This window comes from Argiope bruennichi, chromosome 2 (genome assembly GCF_947563725.1).
Source record: "Argiope bruennichi chromosome 2, qqArgBrue1.1, whole genome shotgun sequence".
Taxonomy (NCBI): domain Eukaryota; kingdom Metazoa; phylum Arthropoda; class Arachnida; order Araneae; family Araneidae; genus Argiope; species Argiope bruennichi.
In genome coordinates this window covers 66,050,535-66,067,655 of record NC_079152.1, presented here as the reverse complement: position 1 = coordinate 66,067,655, position 17,121 = coordinate 66,050,535, and the positions used below count along the sequence as shown (strand labels likewise).

The following is a 17,121-nucleotide window of genomic DNA, read 5'->3' as shown; positions in this document are numbered from 1 at the left end:
TGTTATTTTTTCATAAACCGTCATGTGGATTAAATTCAGAATAAATTCCACTTACGACATTTCAATAATTTATTTCTAACTATTATTTTCTATTGAATTGAGCAAGTATTAGGAAGTGAAAATGTTTATATGGGAGTAATGTGTAGATCTTTGAATTCAGACACTCAGTGGGGATAAAACTGTTAAACTTGTTAAGATGGCTTGTCTTGAGCAAAAACAGTAGTAAATTGCTGAAATTAAGCATTTTAAAAAGTCATAATGTTGGAAAAATATAACTAATTTCATTTAATAAAACAAACAATCAAAAATTCATTAAAATTTATTATAATTAACAATTAACATTTAGACTAAATTAATGAAATTGCATGTATAAATCAATTATACCAATACGCCTGAAGTATCCATTTGAATGTGTGAAACTACTTTACAATTATACTATTTGGATGTTACTCCTCGATTTATACAAATCTATAATACCGAATATTTTGTTGCATTTTGTTTAGAATTGTTTATTAATTCAATTTTAGAAATAATGAAATTATTATAAAATATTGTTGCTGTGAATAGATAAAAAGATTTAAAAAAAATTAATTTAAGGTTTTTAGATGTACCACATCCTTCAATGCAATTTTTTCTTACGATTATACGAATTGTTGAGAAAATATCAGCATCAAAAAAATTCGAACTCCAGTATTTGATGATTTCCATGTTTTAAACTTTGCTGAATTCCGAAAATACATTTTCGAAATTCTATTTATACGTCTATCAGCCCGTGAACATGATAATTCAAAAATATTTTGAGTTAGACGAATAAAATATGGCAAGTGGACTGTTAATATGTATATGACATCAAATATGTAGATATATATCAAAGCTTGAGTGAAATCCATTCAGAGGAAGATTGTTTGCTCTGCTGTTTGAATACAAGTGAACTCGGTTACTATAAAACGAAAACAGCTATATTTATAAAGTTTGCAATACATGTTAAGCACCTAAAATATAGATGAATTTTAAATTTGAATCAAATCTATTAAAAAGTTAATCATTTGTTGATCTTTTGAATGCAAGAAGGCGCAATAGCACATAAATTCAATGACTTAAATCAATGAAATTCTTAAGTGATCAAGTGAATCAATTACAGATCTGTCCAAATATTTATTTCAATCAGGCGGAAAATTATTGTCCAAAATACCAATTCGCATAAAAGTTTCAATAAAAATCCTAGATTGCTGTCAAATATTTATATTTCATAACAATAGTTTACCAATGCCACTTAAGGCATTTGAGGTCTTACCAAATATCTTCATTTAATTGAGAGGAGAGAGTGATTAAACCCGTATGGGAAAGAGTGCTACAAAGTTTCGGAGAGATCACCCCCGCTGATTATTTTCTTATTTGCAAAATATAGACAAAGTAATGTAATCTTCAAATAATATTTTAAAATCACTTCGGGCTGATAGGATAAATCGATAAATATATATTGTGTAGATATTTCTATCAAATTTTCAAAGAAACCCATTCGGAGGAATCTGTTTGTCTGGTAGTTTGAATCCAAGTGAACCAGATGATTATAAAAATGCTAAGAACTATATATATATAATTTGGTATATAGGTTTAGTATCTATGATGTAGATCCTCTTGAAATGTTGAACCAAATCTCTGAAAGGGCTTCCTTCTGCAGCTCTATTTTTCACATGCATATGAGCCCAATGGCACAACAATGCAATAAATCAAATTTATGAAATTCGGTACGTACCACAACTGTAGTTAAATGTCAAATATAGGCTTCAGTCGACTATAAAATGAGAGTTCAATTTATTATTTGATTTATTCGTTCTTCCATATGAAACAATGCTAATGATTAACTGCCAAAGATCTCATGCCAGATTCTGGCCAAAGTAATATTTCATAAATATTATTCGCAAATAAATTATAAGGCAATCGCGGTCTTACTCAGCATTAACAATTTTACGAGATAAGGATGTTATTTTTATTAGAGAATATCTAAGAAAGATTGTAGGAAATGACTGTCATTGGTTTAACAGTTGAAATTAAGAAATGTTAATAGAATACAGAATATGATGTATAATGATACTAAGGTTTCAATCGTTGAAGCCGTTTTTCATCATTGTTCGGCTTATTATTTCTGATTCATCATGGATGTCAGATTTTATCTATGGCATATATATATATATATATATATATATATATATATATATATATATATATATATATATATATATATATATATATTTAAATAATGTATACAGAAATTCAACTATAAAAAAAAATCCTCCATTTAAAAAAAAAGAAATAGCTGTTAAAGTCAAGAGTTCAAATTAAATCTAGCGCCATTTTTTTTCTTCCTTTTAAGAAATGAAAATGTAAAATACATGAAGTCTCAGAAATAACATTTATCAAATGACACTCAGACACATTTATAGAACATAAACCACTTTACTTGACGAAACAGAAGATCAATAAATGTTTCATTTTGAAAAAAAATCGTGTAGTTCTTTTCTTGAAATTATTTTTAATTATGAAGCACATTTTTATTCATCCTTAATTAAAACCAGTCGATATTTATTAAAAATAAGCTAAAAAGTTGTGCAGCAGCCTGTCTGAAAATCAATTTTTCTATTTTGCTATAAGCAAGAACTCACTTCTTATACTTTCTGTTCGAAAATTAATTTGTAATACCATTTAATTGTCCCGCGTCAGGGAAGATTATATATTTGATGGTTTCACTATTTCTACTGCCTTTATCCGTCTTTGATTATAATATCGAAAATATTTATTTCACATTTTTACTTTATGAATTTTTTAAAAGTAATTTGTGTTGAAAAATGCAATTTAGGTCTCAAAATGTGTAATCATGCAGGACATAAGTTTACCCTGAAGGGAATACTAAATAATGTTAAGCATTTTCTTTATCTATCATATTTTAAATTCATGTCTCACTTAAAAATGCATAGAAAAATAGAGATTATAAATATTTCATGATAAATATTCGATGCGATGAAGAAGAATTTCATTTTTTTAAAATTTTTGCACAAATATTGCAAATAAAACTTTTATAGAAGAACTGAATACTTTTTACATTCATAAGAAATTATGGGAAAAATAAAACAAAAAAGTCTACATTTGTATGAGGAAAAAATATATTTACTTCCAAATATATTGTAAAAAATTTGATTCTAAAAGATTTCTACATTTATTTTTGATCCGTGACAAAAGATAAGTGCTAATACTTTATGGTTTTCCAATTGGCATATTTATTTCTGTAGCAGAAAAGAACTGTTTCACAACACATTTTTTTCCACCAAAAATATTCATATATTTCCTACGCTAGAAAAATAACTTTTATGCAAAAATAAGTGAGAACTATTGTAAAATTACGCCTTCAACTTTCATTTGATATTTTTCTTCTGTTATTATTATTCTTAATTCTCAAAAGAATACATTTACTGCGAACAGATTTTAACACCAGGCGGAAGTTGTAAATTCTGCATCGGATAAAAATTTATTTCCTTTCTGAATATAAAATAACCTTAGATTTAAAAATGTTTTTAAACATTGAAATAAATTCAAACATTCATTTTTGAATCGTTTAAAATCTGAAAGGACGCCTTACATTATAGAAAAGTTCAAGCTGAATGTATAATATATATATAGCGTGAATTTGGGATATGGTTTATCTTCATATCCTTTATCTGCTTATCATTAAAAAAAGGTAATATGGAAGATGTCAAATAAAGGAAGGAGAATTTACTTTCCAAATATTAAATTATCAAATATGTATAATTAAAATTCACTTTCTTTTAAAGATTTAAAATTAAAATTTGCCTTCCTCATTTCAATTTCCATATATTCTTGAAGCAGTTTTCAAACAGAAGTTTGAATCTTAATTTTTAACAATTTATTTTTATTAGGTCATATTTTCACCAAAATAATCGGGCGTAATTTTACAATAGTTGTCACATTCCAAAATATAGATTTTGAAAATACATAGTCGCGCGAAATTTTCTAAAATTTTTTACTTTATCATAATTACTATGTTTGTAAGATCAATAGAACTCCTGTAGTTGAATCGTTTTGAAAAAAAATTGCATTAATTTGTGCATTCAACCAATTAACAAAACAATCAAATATGAAAAATGTATTATAGTGTAACACCCTGACCAAGACAGTCGCTATTCGTGACCGGACAAATATAAAAGTCCTCGGATAAAAGTTTTGCCTTTCTGAATTATAAAAGTCCTTGGATAAAAGTTTTGCCTTCCTGAATTATAGAAGTCCTTGGATAAAAGTTTACAGGGATAAAGGAATACAGTAAGAATGATTTAGCTCTTGATGTCGGCTTATTTACAAACTGTAATTTTCAAAGAAAGCATCTCCAAAATACACTGCAGATTTGAAGAGTCCGTCTCAAAAAAGTACATATACAATGGTACATACATTTTACATTTCACCAAAATTCTTTTTATCTGTGTACATCACCACTACCTTACCAAAGTCAATATTCTTTCCTTCTGGAGAAAATCTGTTTATGGAATCAAGAGAGGAGTTCCCACAAGATCACTGGCTGAGTTTTCTTCTCTCAATCTGGGGAGACTCAATCTGATGAGACGTTGCAATTCTCACTCGGGAGAAATCGCCAAACACAAGATTACTGGCTGGCTTTCCTTCTCCGACGAGAAATGATAACATCACTCAAAAAAATATTCCCTCAGAGGGAAGGACAACTTAATGTTTAAAAAATGGATACATTATATCTGGTCTAAATTTTTAAAAAAAAGAACACGCTAATCACCTATTAGAACAAATAGCTTCCACCGTTTTCTTGAAATTAAAAGCATATCTCTTGTTGTCAAAATTTGAGAAGGAATAAAAATTGCTATGCCGGTGTGAACCAGTTTCTATCGCGATAGACGATCTGTTCGCAGTTTGGATAATATCATCTGCCTGCATCTTTCTATGGGAAATGAAATCCGTTTTTGAATGAGACACCATGTGTTTTGTAGCAGAGCAGCCCAAAAATTAACTTCCTTTTTTCTCATTCTACTTCTGGTGAGATTTAGATACAGGACGCTGCAGTAAATGAGTAAAAACGATGATTTCAACACAATTGTTAGGTATCAAATTTACAATAGTTATGTGCTCTTACATAAACAAAGCAGAATTTCCACGAACAGTTTGAAATTTATCAGTGAACTAATAATGCGTAAAACAATAGCACGACATATTTCACATTTAAATATTTATTATGCATTAAAAAATTCAAAATTTTCAGGTTTTAAAAATTATTTATAAATTTAAATTTAAATTTTCTAAACTTGATACACTAAAGCGAATTTTCTATTATTTTTTTTTAATTAAATAATTTTCTTTTAAAAAGTGATTACTAGGAGATGACACGCAATTGAATACATTTTGTTTCATTGTGTTTCAATCCTTATTACTTTAAACCTGACTTTATAAAGCATATTAAAGTTGAGTAAGTGTTCATTTCGTTACATATCACACCTATATATACATTTCCTTTCATAAAAAAAAGTTGGTAGTAGTCTGAATATATTTTGACTTTGATTTAAAAAAAACATTTTTATATATCTTAAAATCGTTAGTAAATTAAATATTTAATTTTTTCTTACAACCGTCGATATACACCCTAGTCTCATGATTCCATCTACAAAATTTATACAGATATTAAAAATGTTATTGTTTTATGCCTCTTTTACATACCTGGTGTCTTTCTTTGAATAAATTAGGAATAAACATATTTCTACAACCTTTGTAATAGTAGCTTCAAATTGTGAATGTGCGTTCTTAAATGTAAGAAAACACATTTTACCTCTAGAAACTTTAAAAATATGGATGTCGTGGATATGTTTAAGCTTTATATTAACTACCTCTACAGCATATCTAAATGTTTTCATACTATTACTCATCATTTTTTAAGAAACTTTGTAATCGCAAATATACATTTAGCCTTATTAAGGAGAAATTTCTATTTTTTAAAAACATTTTTGAGACACTCTGTATAGATGTTAAATTAAAATTAAAAATGTATGGTATTGGATGTTTGATAGGGGAAAGTTTACTTGCAAAATTTGATTTGTTTTAAATATTTATAGTTTAATATAGCTTAAATGGGTGATAAACGATTAAAAATGTCACCCAGTATTCAGCAGAAATAATTAAATTATTGTTGATGGTTGATACGATGAAAAAAGTTCAACATGTGCTTTTCCTTTTTTTTTACTTTCTTATATACGTAGTATAAAGAAAGTATATTAATAGTAAAAAAAAAAAAAATAACTCAAAATTTTGAAGAATTTTCACATTTTAGACTTTCGTGAATTCTAAAAACGCTTTTAAAAAAAATATATGCCTGTCTGTGACAAAGATAGCTCAAAAACGCTCAATTTTACTCCAATTTATGGATTTCTATCAAATTTTGAAGAAAATCTGTTCAGAGGAAATCCATGTGCCCGAATCAAATATAAGTTAACGTGGTAATTAGAAAGCGAAGATAAAATTCGGCACACAGATTTAACACCAAAAATGTAGACACTTTTCAAATGTTTTTTGTGCCAAATCCAAATACGGGTTATTTGTCTTTCGGTCTGTATTTTCTGAAATATATAATTGGGATAATTCAAAAACGCAATGACTTAAATATATCAAATTTGGTATGATAATTTTTGATAATAAGTGCAATTTTGTGTCAAATTTTTGTTTCAATCGGTGGAGAAAAATGTGTCTAAGACATAAATTCGATTTTCGGATACTATTAACACATGCCGGGAATTCATCACCAAATTACTCGCCAAGGATAACACGATATATTCAGTAAAAATGATAAATCCCCGCCAATGGTTAATATTTCGTAACTACTGTAAGCCAATGCCATGAAAAGCTTTCAGTGGGAGGAAAAATTTATTAGACAGCAGGAGAGGAAAATTTGGGGGAGGAAAATATTTTTAAAATTAATATTATAAACTACTCCCATTGGTTTGTAATATTAATTTTGTAATGCAATTATACTGTTAGTAATAAAATTTTCAAGAAAAGTTTTTAAACTTAATTAAATAGCAAGGTATTTGGATGGATTTTTTTAGAGCTGAAAGTTATTATTTCGTAACTATTTTACGCCAATGGCATTTAAAGAATTCTCTGGCGTGGAAAACTTATTAGTATATGCGATAAAATTTTACTGAAACCACTCCCGCTGGTTTTAATATGATGTATTATGAAATTCATATTTAAATTATTTTTAATTTAAATTTTAAAGTTAAAGTTTTTAGCTCTTTATTTTTTTTTTACTAACCGCTGTTTTAATAACCAAAACAAAATTTTATGCTATAAACTTCTCACCAGTATTTCGGCACTTGCCGTGGTTCTGCTGAAGAATGAGAACGAGAGAAAGTGAACACTGTTCTGCATCTCGTAACTCCCGGACCGGAATCGTGAAAGTAATAAAAGTGAATTTATTTTCTTCCTCTATTTTTTCTGCCCCAAATAAACGCAGAATCCTGTCTGACTTAATGATGAAGGTGTAATTCGACGAGAGAAGAACCGCCCGGGCTCCTCAACATTTCTTTTCCGATCTTTGGCACTTCCTTCATAAATAACTATTCGAGCACTGAGGCTGAAATATATTTTCTCCCGTTAATGGCGACGTCGTAAGTTCTGCTCCAGGAAATGAAAAATCATGAAGCTGCCGCTGGAAGCAAAGTGGATGTATAGAATACCGACGGTTTTTAAAAGAGCTTAAGTAGAGTGCAGTTTCCCTAAGTAGAGAATAACACTCACACTTTTTTTATGTTACTTTACTTTCTTGCTTTTTCATAAATAAATAACATAAATAATTTAATATCGAAACTTTTTGATCAATATATTTATCATAATGAACCATTTATATCCGTCATCTTTCCTGCTGTTTCATTATTCTTATTCAAAAAAAAAATGTAAAGAGGATTTGAATCTAATCCGATTACATCATAGCACGATAGTGTTTTATGCTTGATTCGTTCTTACTTTATCTTATTTTTCAAATTTATTTTAAATCATATAACATAAATGTGCTCACATAAAATGTATTTAATGTCGTCGTAGCCTACTTGAGTGAAAATACAATAGCTAAAATAAAAGAAAGAATTTATGTGAAAAATACTAAAACAATATTTATGTATATTTATTCAAATTAGACTGAAATTTTGTTTGGAAGGAAATTTGTATTACTGTAAAAATGATTTTTTTTTAATTTTAAAGTGTATAAAAATTTTTATGCAGAAATATGCATTAAAGCATTTGAAAGAAATCATCTAAATTGTGAATACTTTTTTATTGAATACCCAATCAAAATTTTGGATAAAATTTTTCTTGGTGGGCACATATTATTTAAGATATAACTAGTCAGATTTGCTAGATTTAATTCTGGATGTCATCATTGAAAAAAGTTTTGAAAACCCACTCATTACGTATTCATTACATAATTTACATAATATATGACAGCCCATACTCATAATCGTAATTCAAATGTTCTACCATGTCTTCTAATCATGTATGTTTTTGTGTTTGTTTGTGTCTATAAACATTAGCGAAATTTTGGCCTTTTTCTTTTGTAATTTCCAAAAATATTACATCAGGAAGTAAATTTCACAGCGTTTCAAAATTTTAAAATAAGTTTTTTCTTAATGATACCAATTTAATAGCCATGCAAATTGTTTTGAAATCTGGTAATTTTTAAACATTTTTTTTGACTAATTTCCAAAAATATACTACATTGTTGCATTGAAATTAAAACCATTTTCTTCTGTCATTATTATTGAAAGACAATAAGTACGGATTTTGTTTAAATGTCTCTATTTTGAATGATGAACAAGTAATATATAAAACGAAATTTTTCAAGTCAATTATTCCTACTTAGGTAAACAATTTTTTTAAAAAATTTTAGTTACTTTTTACTAAATAATTACAAAATGAGTGACAAACTTGCCGACCATCTGGCGACATGGCGACTTTGACGATCAAATAGAAGTTACTGGACGAATTTAATTAATTACTAATTATTTGAAAAAAAAACTGTATTGACCTCAAGTGTCATCCACTGCTAGTTTAAAAAATGTATTTGAACTTGAGTGGATGAATAAAAAGTATTTTATTAACGAGTGAATATTTGAACAAGATATATATATATATATATATATATAAATATATATTATTTGGTTTTTTTTATTTTCCTATTAACTTGATTTTAATACTTTTGTATCAATTCATCTGTGTTTTAGAATTAGCTGCAATTGCGCTCTCTAAATACTATGAAGTTTCTTTCCTTTTCCTTTTTTGGTTTTAGTTTGAATAGGTAATAATTTTTAGTTGCGATTTCGAAACTGTTTTGATTCATTTTCATTTTAGTTTCGTTTTCAAACTATTTCTTACTTTAGATTGGTTACTTATATGTTTATATATCTATATATATATCTATATATATGTATATATATATATATAGAGAGAGAGAGAGAGGGAGAGAGAGAGAGACTACCATTTGGCGACATGGCGACGGATTTGGCGACTTTGACTACAAAATAGAAATTACTGGACAAATTTAATTAATTAATTAATATTTGAAAAAACCGTATTAACATCAAGTGACATCCACTACTAGTTTAAAAAAATGTATTTGAACTTGAGTGGATCAATAAAGAGTATTTTATTAACGAGTGAATATTTTTACAAAATATATATAGAGAGAGAGAACGAGAGAGACAGAGTGAGAGTGAGCTAATAGTAGGAATTGAAAAAGAAATCCAATTACAGTACAGTTCAATTTAGAAGATGGATGATCGACATAATTACATTTTAATAACGCTATGACAATGAGCAAAACACATGAAATACATTAAAAATAATAAGGTTTTAATGCCTGAAAATTTGATATGATTGTCTTGAAGGACTATTTAACAAATTAAATGAAACTGAAAAAATCAATATCCTCAGCAAACCAATTGATAGCCGAAGGTGTATATTCTAAAAATAAAATGATTAAAGTGCAAATTCCTCATTATCTTTAGGAAAAAATTCTTTTTGCACTATTCTCAAATGATATAAAAAGTATGAATCTGAAATATATAATAATAAATGATATCTCATCTGTAAAAATTTCTGAATCTCTTACGAAGTATCTGGTCCATGATATGTTGTCAAATGATATAGTTTAACCATTCAGTTCCTAACCTACAAACACCAGACAATCATTATGCCTAATAGGAAGAAACTTAAAAATATGAGGTTTTTTAATCAAATTAACGTCCCAGTGATTCTTTGCTGAAATTGCACTTTGAAATAATTATTTTTAATCACAGCCAATCACCATGTTATCACAAACCTAAGGATAAACAGGCTAAAGAGTTAAAAAACGCTGTTTAAAGAATGATGAGAAACGCTTGCTTTCTTTTCCTTTTCAGTACTTCCAAGCGCAATCCTATTTCATTGCTAGTCGAACAAATTTTCTTTTTCCTTTCAAACTGATTACAATGACCAGACGGCAGAAAGAATATACATTTATTTTCTAGGAAGACAAAATTATGTGATTGAAAATAAATTTCCTTTATAGCAAAATTGATAACGATTGTTACTCATTTATAAAGATGCGTTTTGAAAGTAATTCAAAGTGATTGGGAATTTCTATAAAAATATAATGGAATTTAGGAAGCGTGAAACACAGTGTAGTGGAAGCTGTTTAAGCGGAAAATAATATATATCTTTGTAGTAAATGATTTAAGTATCAACTCTGCATAATGCAAGCAGTATGGAGCTTACAAATGAACAAATATTTCAATCGCTATCCTCTAAACATATTCCAAAATGCATCTTATTCTATCCTTTACTCTTTCGTTTTGTGATATATCATTTATTTTTTTATTTTTTTAATTTCCAGATACTCCCAAAAGGAGCACTTTGCTCAGGAATGAGAGGTATAGTCATACGAGTAACGATGTTTTCCTTTCAAAAGTAGCACACTGAGAAGGACAATTTACAGTCATTTCTCCAACTATGCATTATTATTTTACTTGATGTATATTTAGTGATAGGATATAATTTATGAAAAGTAAAGACCCAAATTAGGCGATGCGAGTTAGCCACTTATTGAGATTATTTATATATTAAAAGACTTTCGTTTAAGATTTATTTTAAATTAACCTGTTCTAAAACAGTCATCTTTCATAAAGCTACGTAAGAAATGTAACTTCCAAAAGGAATAACATGCTTTTAGAAATTGATGCAAATTTAAAAAAAAATATTTTAAAAATTTCTTTATTCGGAAAATAAATACTCTGCATAAACGTTTTAAAGCCAAAACAGTTCTAGATTTTTCAAAAAAATCTATCCAAATGCCTTGTTACTTAATTCCGTACAAAAACCTTATCTTGAGGTATTTATTCATAACAGCATTACAAAACTAATAGTAAATATTAGAAGCAAGCGGAACTGGTGTCCCTAAAATTTTCTCTCATTCTCTCTAATAAATATTTCATCCTAGTAAACGCATTGGATGGTATTGACGTACAATAGCTACGAAATATTAACCTTTGGAATGCATTTAGCATTACTACTTTTGATCGTGTGATCTTTGGTGAGTGTTTTGGCGATAAATCCCTAGCGTACGATTAATAGTACCCAAAAAATTGAATCTTAGCTTTAGACGCGTTATTTCCACCGATTAAAACAAAAAATTAGACATAAAACTACACTTAAAGTCACAAAATCACGTATTAGAATTTATAGATTTAAGTCATTGCGCTTTTGAGTAATTGGGTTTATATGATTCTAAAATTACAAACCGATAGACAACTAAACCCTTGTTGGATTTGGCTCAAATTTTTATAGGTGTATAGACTATAGATATTCTTCCTATCGAATTTTACCTATCTAGCTCTTTTGTGCTAAATAATAGTTGAACAGCTGGACAGACAGACTTCCTCTGAGTGGAATTTGCTCAAAATTTGATAGAAATCTAAAACTTTGGCTTTAAGCCTATATAGTAAATTTCAACCCGCAAGCTCAAATCATTTTTCAGTTATCTTTACCACAGACAGACATTTCCTAGAAATGTGTTTTTTGAACTCAAAAGGATTTGGAACGTGAAAATTTTCCAAAATCTCGATTTCGAATTTTTTGACAATCGTTATATTTCTCTATACTTCCTATACGAGAAAGTAAAAATATGGGAGATTTAGAATTAAAATAAGTACATGACAAAATATTTCAGTAAGATATTTTTTATTAGGTGTAGATAAGATTCCTTATTAATATTTATAAATGGCATCATCAAATCACTTGACAAAAAAACAAAAATTGAAAATAAAAAATTAAAGGCTCAGGAATAACAAGGTATATGGCTGTGAAACAGAAATATTTATCCCAATGGCTCTCTTTATTTGGTTTCAGCACGAAGTAATGAATAGAAAAAAACTCTGAACTCTAACAAAAAATACCTTAAAAACAGAGATAGGAATAATAGCAATCGCAATTGCTCGGGCGAAAAAAAAATTTAGAAGACAAAGCATGTGTAATCTCGCTTCGAAATCAACTCTTCATTGCCTCTCTTCCTTTAAAATTTGCGCTTCACGCCTTCCATAAACGATGTACAGTGAAAATAGCTTGAGCTAGATCACTAAGTTTATTTAAAGTGTATCGATTTTTCAATTTGTTGAAGGTTGAAAATCCAACAATTCTTTCCCAATGGATAATCTTTAACTGTGATATTAGGCGATGAGCATTTGTAGGAGCTGGAAAAAAATCATGGGATTTTTTTCCCTTCCTACGTACTAGTGGATCGGTATAATAGCGTTTGTGTACTTAGATCAGCAATACGTTATCCGGAGCATCAGAGTGCTGCATCTAGTCAAAAGGTGAATTGCGGACATTAAGAGTAAGTCTATTAAAATTTATGATCGGCCTGTAAAACTGTTTTATGGTTAGCAGTTCTCCCCTGCGAGCCATAAATATCATTAGCAACTCGTAAATCTGCTTGCACGACCAGGCCCTGTATGCGAAATTTGTAGTTTTTGCCCTTTTTTTATTACTTTCCTTCTTTATTTTTGTGAGGCTGCTTTAGACCTCCCCAAAGGGAAAATTAGGCAAAATATGCACAGCTGGTGCTTTACCCGAAGGATTTTATTGGATATATTTTAATAGAAAATAAAAATAAAAATGTAAACAGAATTTCGTTACAAAGAGGAATAAATATTAAGCAGAGAAATTGCTCTTTATGCGCGTATTAAATAAAAAAGAATGATATGAAATAAACATTATCTCTGTCTCTTGTCAAAAGGATTTATGTAGTTTAGTATTGCAGTGATTTTGAGAGCACAATATAAATATCTCAAAACCGATCCGCTGTTAAATCTTAGGCTGTCTTTACAATGAACGCCAACAAATGATGAAGAATACAAAAATCCATGGTTTAACGAAACAAATATTTCAAAGCTCACATAAAAGATCTAACAACCTTCATTATAAGTTTCGATTCGTATCTAGATTTAACACAAATATAGTCATGAAATGAAGTAGGATTGAATGTAGTAGTTTTTCTCTACTACATTCAATTGATTTATTATATTATAAACACTGAAATGTAAATATAATTCAGAACTAGAAGGCTAGCTAAGCGTAATTCTCAACGCATAATCCAAACTGATTTTTTTTTCTAATTCGATAGAAAAATAGACAGCAATGTGTCACGATTTGCCTCTGATGCTCCTCACATAATTCATAATCTAATGCTACAGTTTTAGCCCTTCAAATGTATAAGCACCATTGAAAGAACTCTTCCTGTATGTACCTGGCCATAATATACAATGGAAAGGCTTGAAATAATTAAAAAAATCGCCGAATTATTGTTTGTTGTTTAATTATTGATTGTCTGCATAGTATTTCCAGTTACAAACTTACCCCATCCAAATCTTTTTAGATTTTTAAAGGCTGCTGGTTTTTTTCCATTTAATTTAGTTTTTCGTATTACTACTTCTTCCTAACCCTTTTTTTTTTACATTCCCAAAGACTTGTGGTTTTGGACTCAACCTATGTTCTTTTTTTAACCATATTTATGGCGCAGTATGGCCATATATGGCTTCTGTGCCAATAAACACCACCAAACCAAACCAATCCAATCCAGTTACAAAGCACTTGCTAAGCCAGTGCATTGTCTAACGGACCATGGATTGCTATCTCATATAGTGATCGAAGTTGGACAAATATACTGAGAAGGACAACATTCAAACGAATTCAATTGAAAATCTAACATAGGTCAAATAGTTCTAATCTATTCATAAGCTAAAAAACAGTTATACACTATTATAAGCTAAAACACTATTATACTATAAATATCCATAAATTAAGATACAGAATTTGAAGAAAAAAACATATTAGTTCTATGGTAATAAAGGAATATAGATCAATATAAAAATACAACGTAAAATAAAAAATTTATGTTAATATACTAGAAATAAAAAGTCAGCCAGAATATATATCAGTTCATGTATTAAAGTCTAGATAATCACACTTATATTTCATTACATTATGATAAGCGCAATGATTATGAATTTGATTACAACTCCTCCTTATCATACCTTATTAAGTTATGTATATATTTTTTTCATAATACAAGCATAGCATCTTAATTTTTACCAGCTTATTCAGGAGAATTTGAAATTAATTCTTCCGCTTTTGAGTGTGGTAATATTTCTTGTGCTATGGTGGTTGATTGTGCTGTGCTATAATTTCAAATGTATTCCAGGTATTCTTTAAGAATGTAATGTCGATGTTAAGAATGTACATTGACCAATCCATTCGATAATTCAATTCAAGGAGATGATCAATATATGCTGCAGGAGAACAGTGCGAATAACCATTCAGGAAATAAAAAGAATCATATGATACTAAATAATTGCATACATGTGGCATCTATGGTCGTACAAAATATTCATATTTCCCCATTGATGTATTTTTTATTTATATCATATATTACCAGCTTTGAAATGACCAACACGTCAATGAAAGGATTATTTTTCTGGATTCACTACAAATGTACTAATGTCTAGAATTAGTACAATAAGAAGTAAAACAGTAAAAAATGCCCTCTTCCATTTGTGGACAGCATACTTCCTATCTTTTATCATTACATCATATGACGTCTTCACAGTGCAACTAAAATCTTTATCTTCTTTTTTTTGAAATTTTCAATGAGATACATGAACAGTACAATAAAAATTCCAACACGAATGAGTCTCTTGATTACCTATATTCTAGAATCCATAACTGTCTTTATTTCTTTTCCTAGATTCAAAAATTTTATCCGATGTTTTTTTTTTTTTTTTTGCCAGTATATAACAATGTGCATTTGCAATATTTTGATATTATTAACTTGATATGCAACTCCAAGTAATTATTTCTGCTTCATAAAAAAATTCGTGGCTATTCAATAAAGATATTTTAGTGTTTCAAAGTTAATTAGTTATATTTGTCATCAAACTGAACTTTTGTGATTTATCTACGATTCATCCACTGGTAAAATTATCAACATCTGTTTGAAAAAAGAAAGACATTCGATTGATAAAAAAATATAAAGAAAATATAAATATCATAAGCGTAGGACGTTTCTATATTTTTCATATTGCCCGGTATATCAGTTTTTTTTCTAGTTTGACATAAGTATATTTCATGTGATATATGTGTAAATTCATCTCTTTTTTTGCAACAAAGGACAACTAATTAAACAAAAATTAATTTTAGTTATACAAAATTAATTTTTGTATAAAAATTAGAGGTCTTATTGTCCATTAACTTATCGAAAACAGTGTGATATAGATTCAAAAAAGTAACTATATTAAGTATATTTTACTGCTGAAAATATGTGATCAGAGATTACTCCCCAAACTGACAAAAACGTATTCCAAGAATTCTGAAGAAGATGTATATTCTATGATAAGTGTAAATAACGTGATACAATATAATATAATATAGATTATTGTACTTCCTCTTCAGGAAAACAAGTATATATTTTTTCAGAGTGAGAAAAGTATGAAATATATAGTATTGAGTTGCTGAATGATAACTGAGTTTTAATTAAAAATATTGTGTTATTTTAATTAATCGTGTTATCGCAGCCAGATGTGACGAACTTTAAATTTTACTATCTCTCTAACTTATCAATTTGAATTGTTGTTGTTGTCACTTATGGCACTTTACAAGCCCACTGACAATTATCTGTTAGCGATTTAAGCCGAATGAGCGTCTCTTGTTTTTTCAGTAACGCCAACTAGGACCATGAACACGACTTAGATACTCACAAGTCACAAACCCTTTTTACGGAGCGGACATTATGCATTTCATTCACTCATCCACAGATCGCAATTTAGACCTGAATCAGAATACGATCACTTCTGAACCAGTACTCCCAGTGGTATTACTCTCGACTTGGAAGAATTTTTGACCACGGCAGATTTATACGTGCACCAACCACCACACACGCGGAGAGTCTTCGGCCGGCGGGGTTCAAACTCGCAACATAATTGATCAATTTGAATTCATTTGATATCATACAATTTTTAATTTCATTTTCCGACTCATAAGATAAAAGAGATTTTATAAGATTTATTTTTTTAATTGAAGGATCGGTTTTGTAAAATAGAGAGTAAATATATCACACAAATTCATTGTCTTAAAAAAACTGCCATATTAATATTTGAAATTTATAAGCCTTATTTTAAAATAAATTAAAAACTAACATGCCATTCTCAACAGACCCTTTCTTTTATTTTTGCAGGCCGTGGAACAGATTGCTTAAGATCTATTTATATGGTCTAAGTAGACGAAAAATATGGCGGGAAGAATGTATATTAAAGCGGATATCCAAATTCAATCCTTTGCTTTACAATTTTTTTAAAGAGAAAACAAGACAAAAATATTTTATGCTTCTCTCTTATTCAAGAGCATGCATCTTATTTTGCCGCTCATAAATTATCCTTAAAATGTAATTAGGAAAGAATAGATTTTCAGGTACGCGATAATTTGCCAAAATAAATCTTATTTAAAGTTGGCATTCTACTAAAT

At 28.6% G+C, this 17,121-nt stretch overlaps 1 protein-coding gene across 1 annotated transcript in view; it reads right to left on the bottom strand.

The window, feature by feature from the left end:
• Positions 1–17,121, bottom strand: part of LOC129961816 (agrin-like) — a 675,765-nt gene that overhangs the window by 469,718 nt on the left and 188,926 nt on the right. The gene's annotated exons all lie outside the window — the stretch shown is intronic.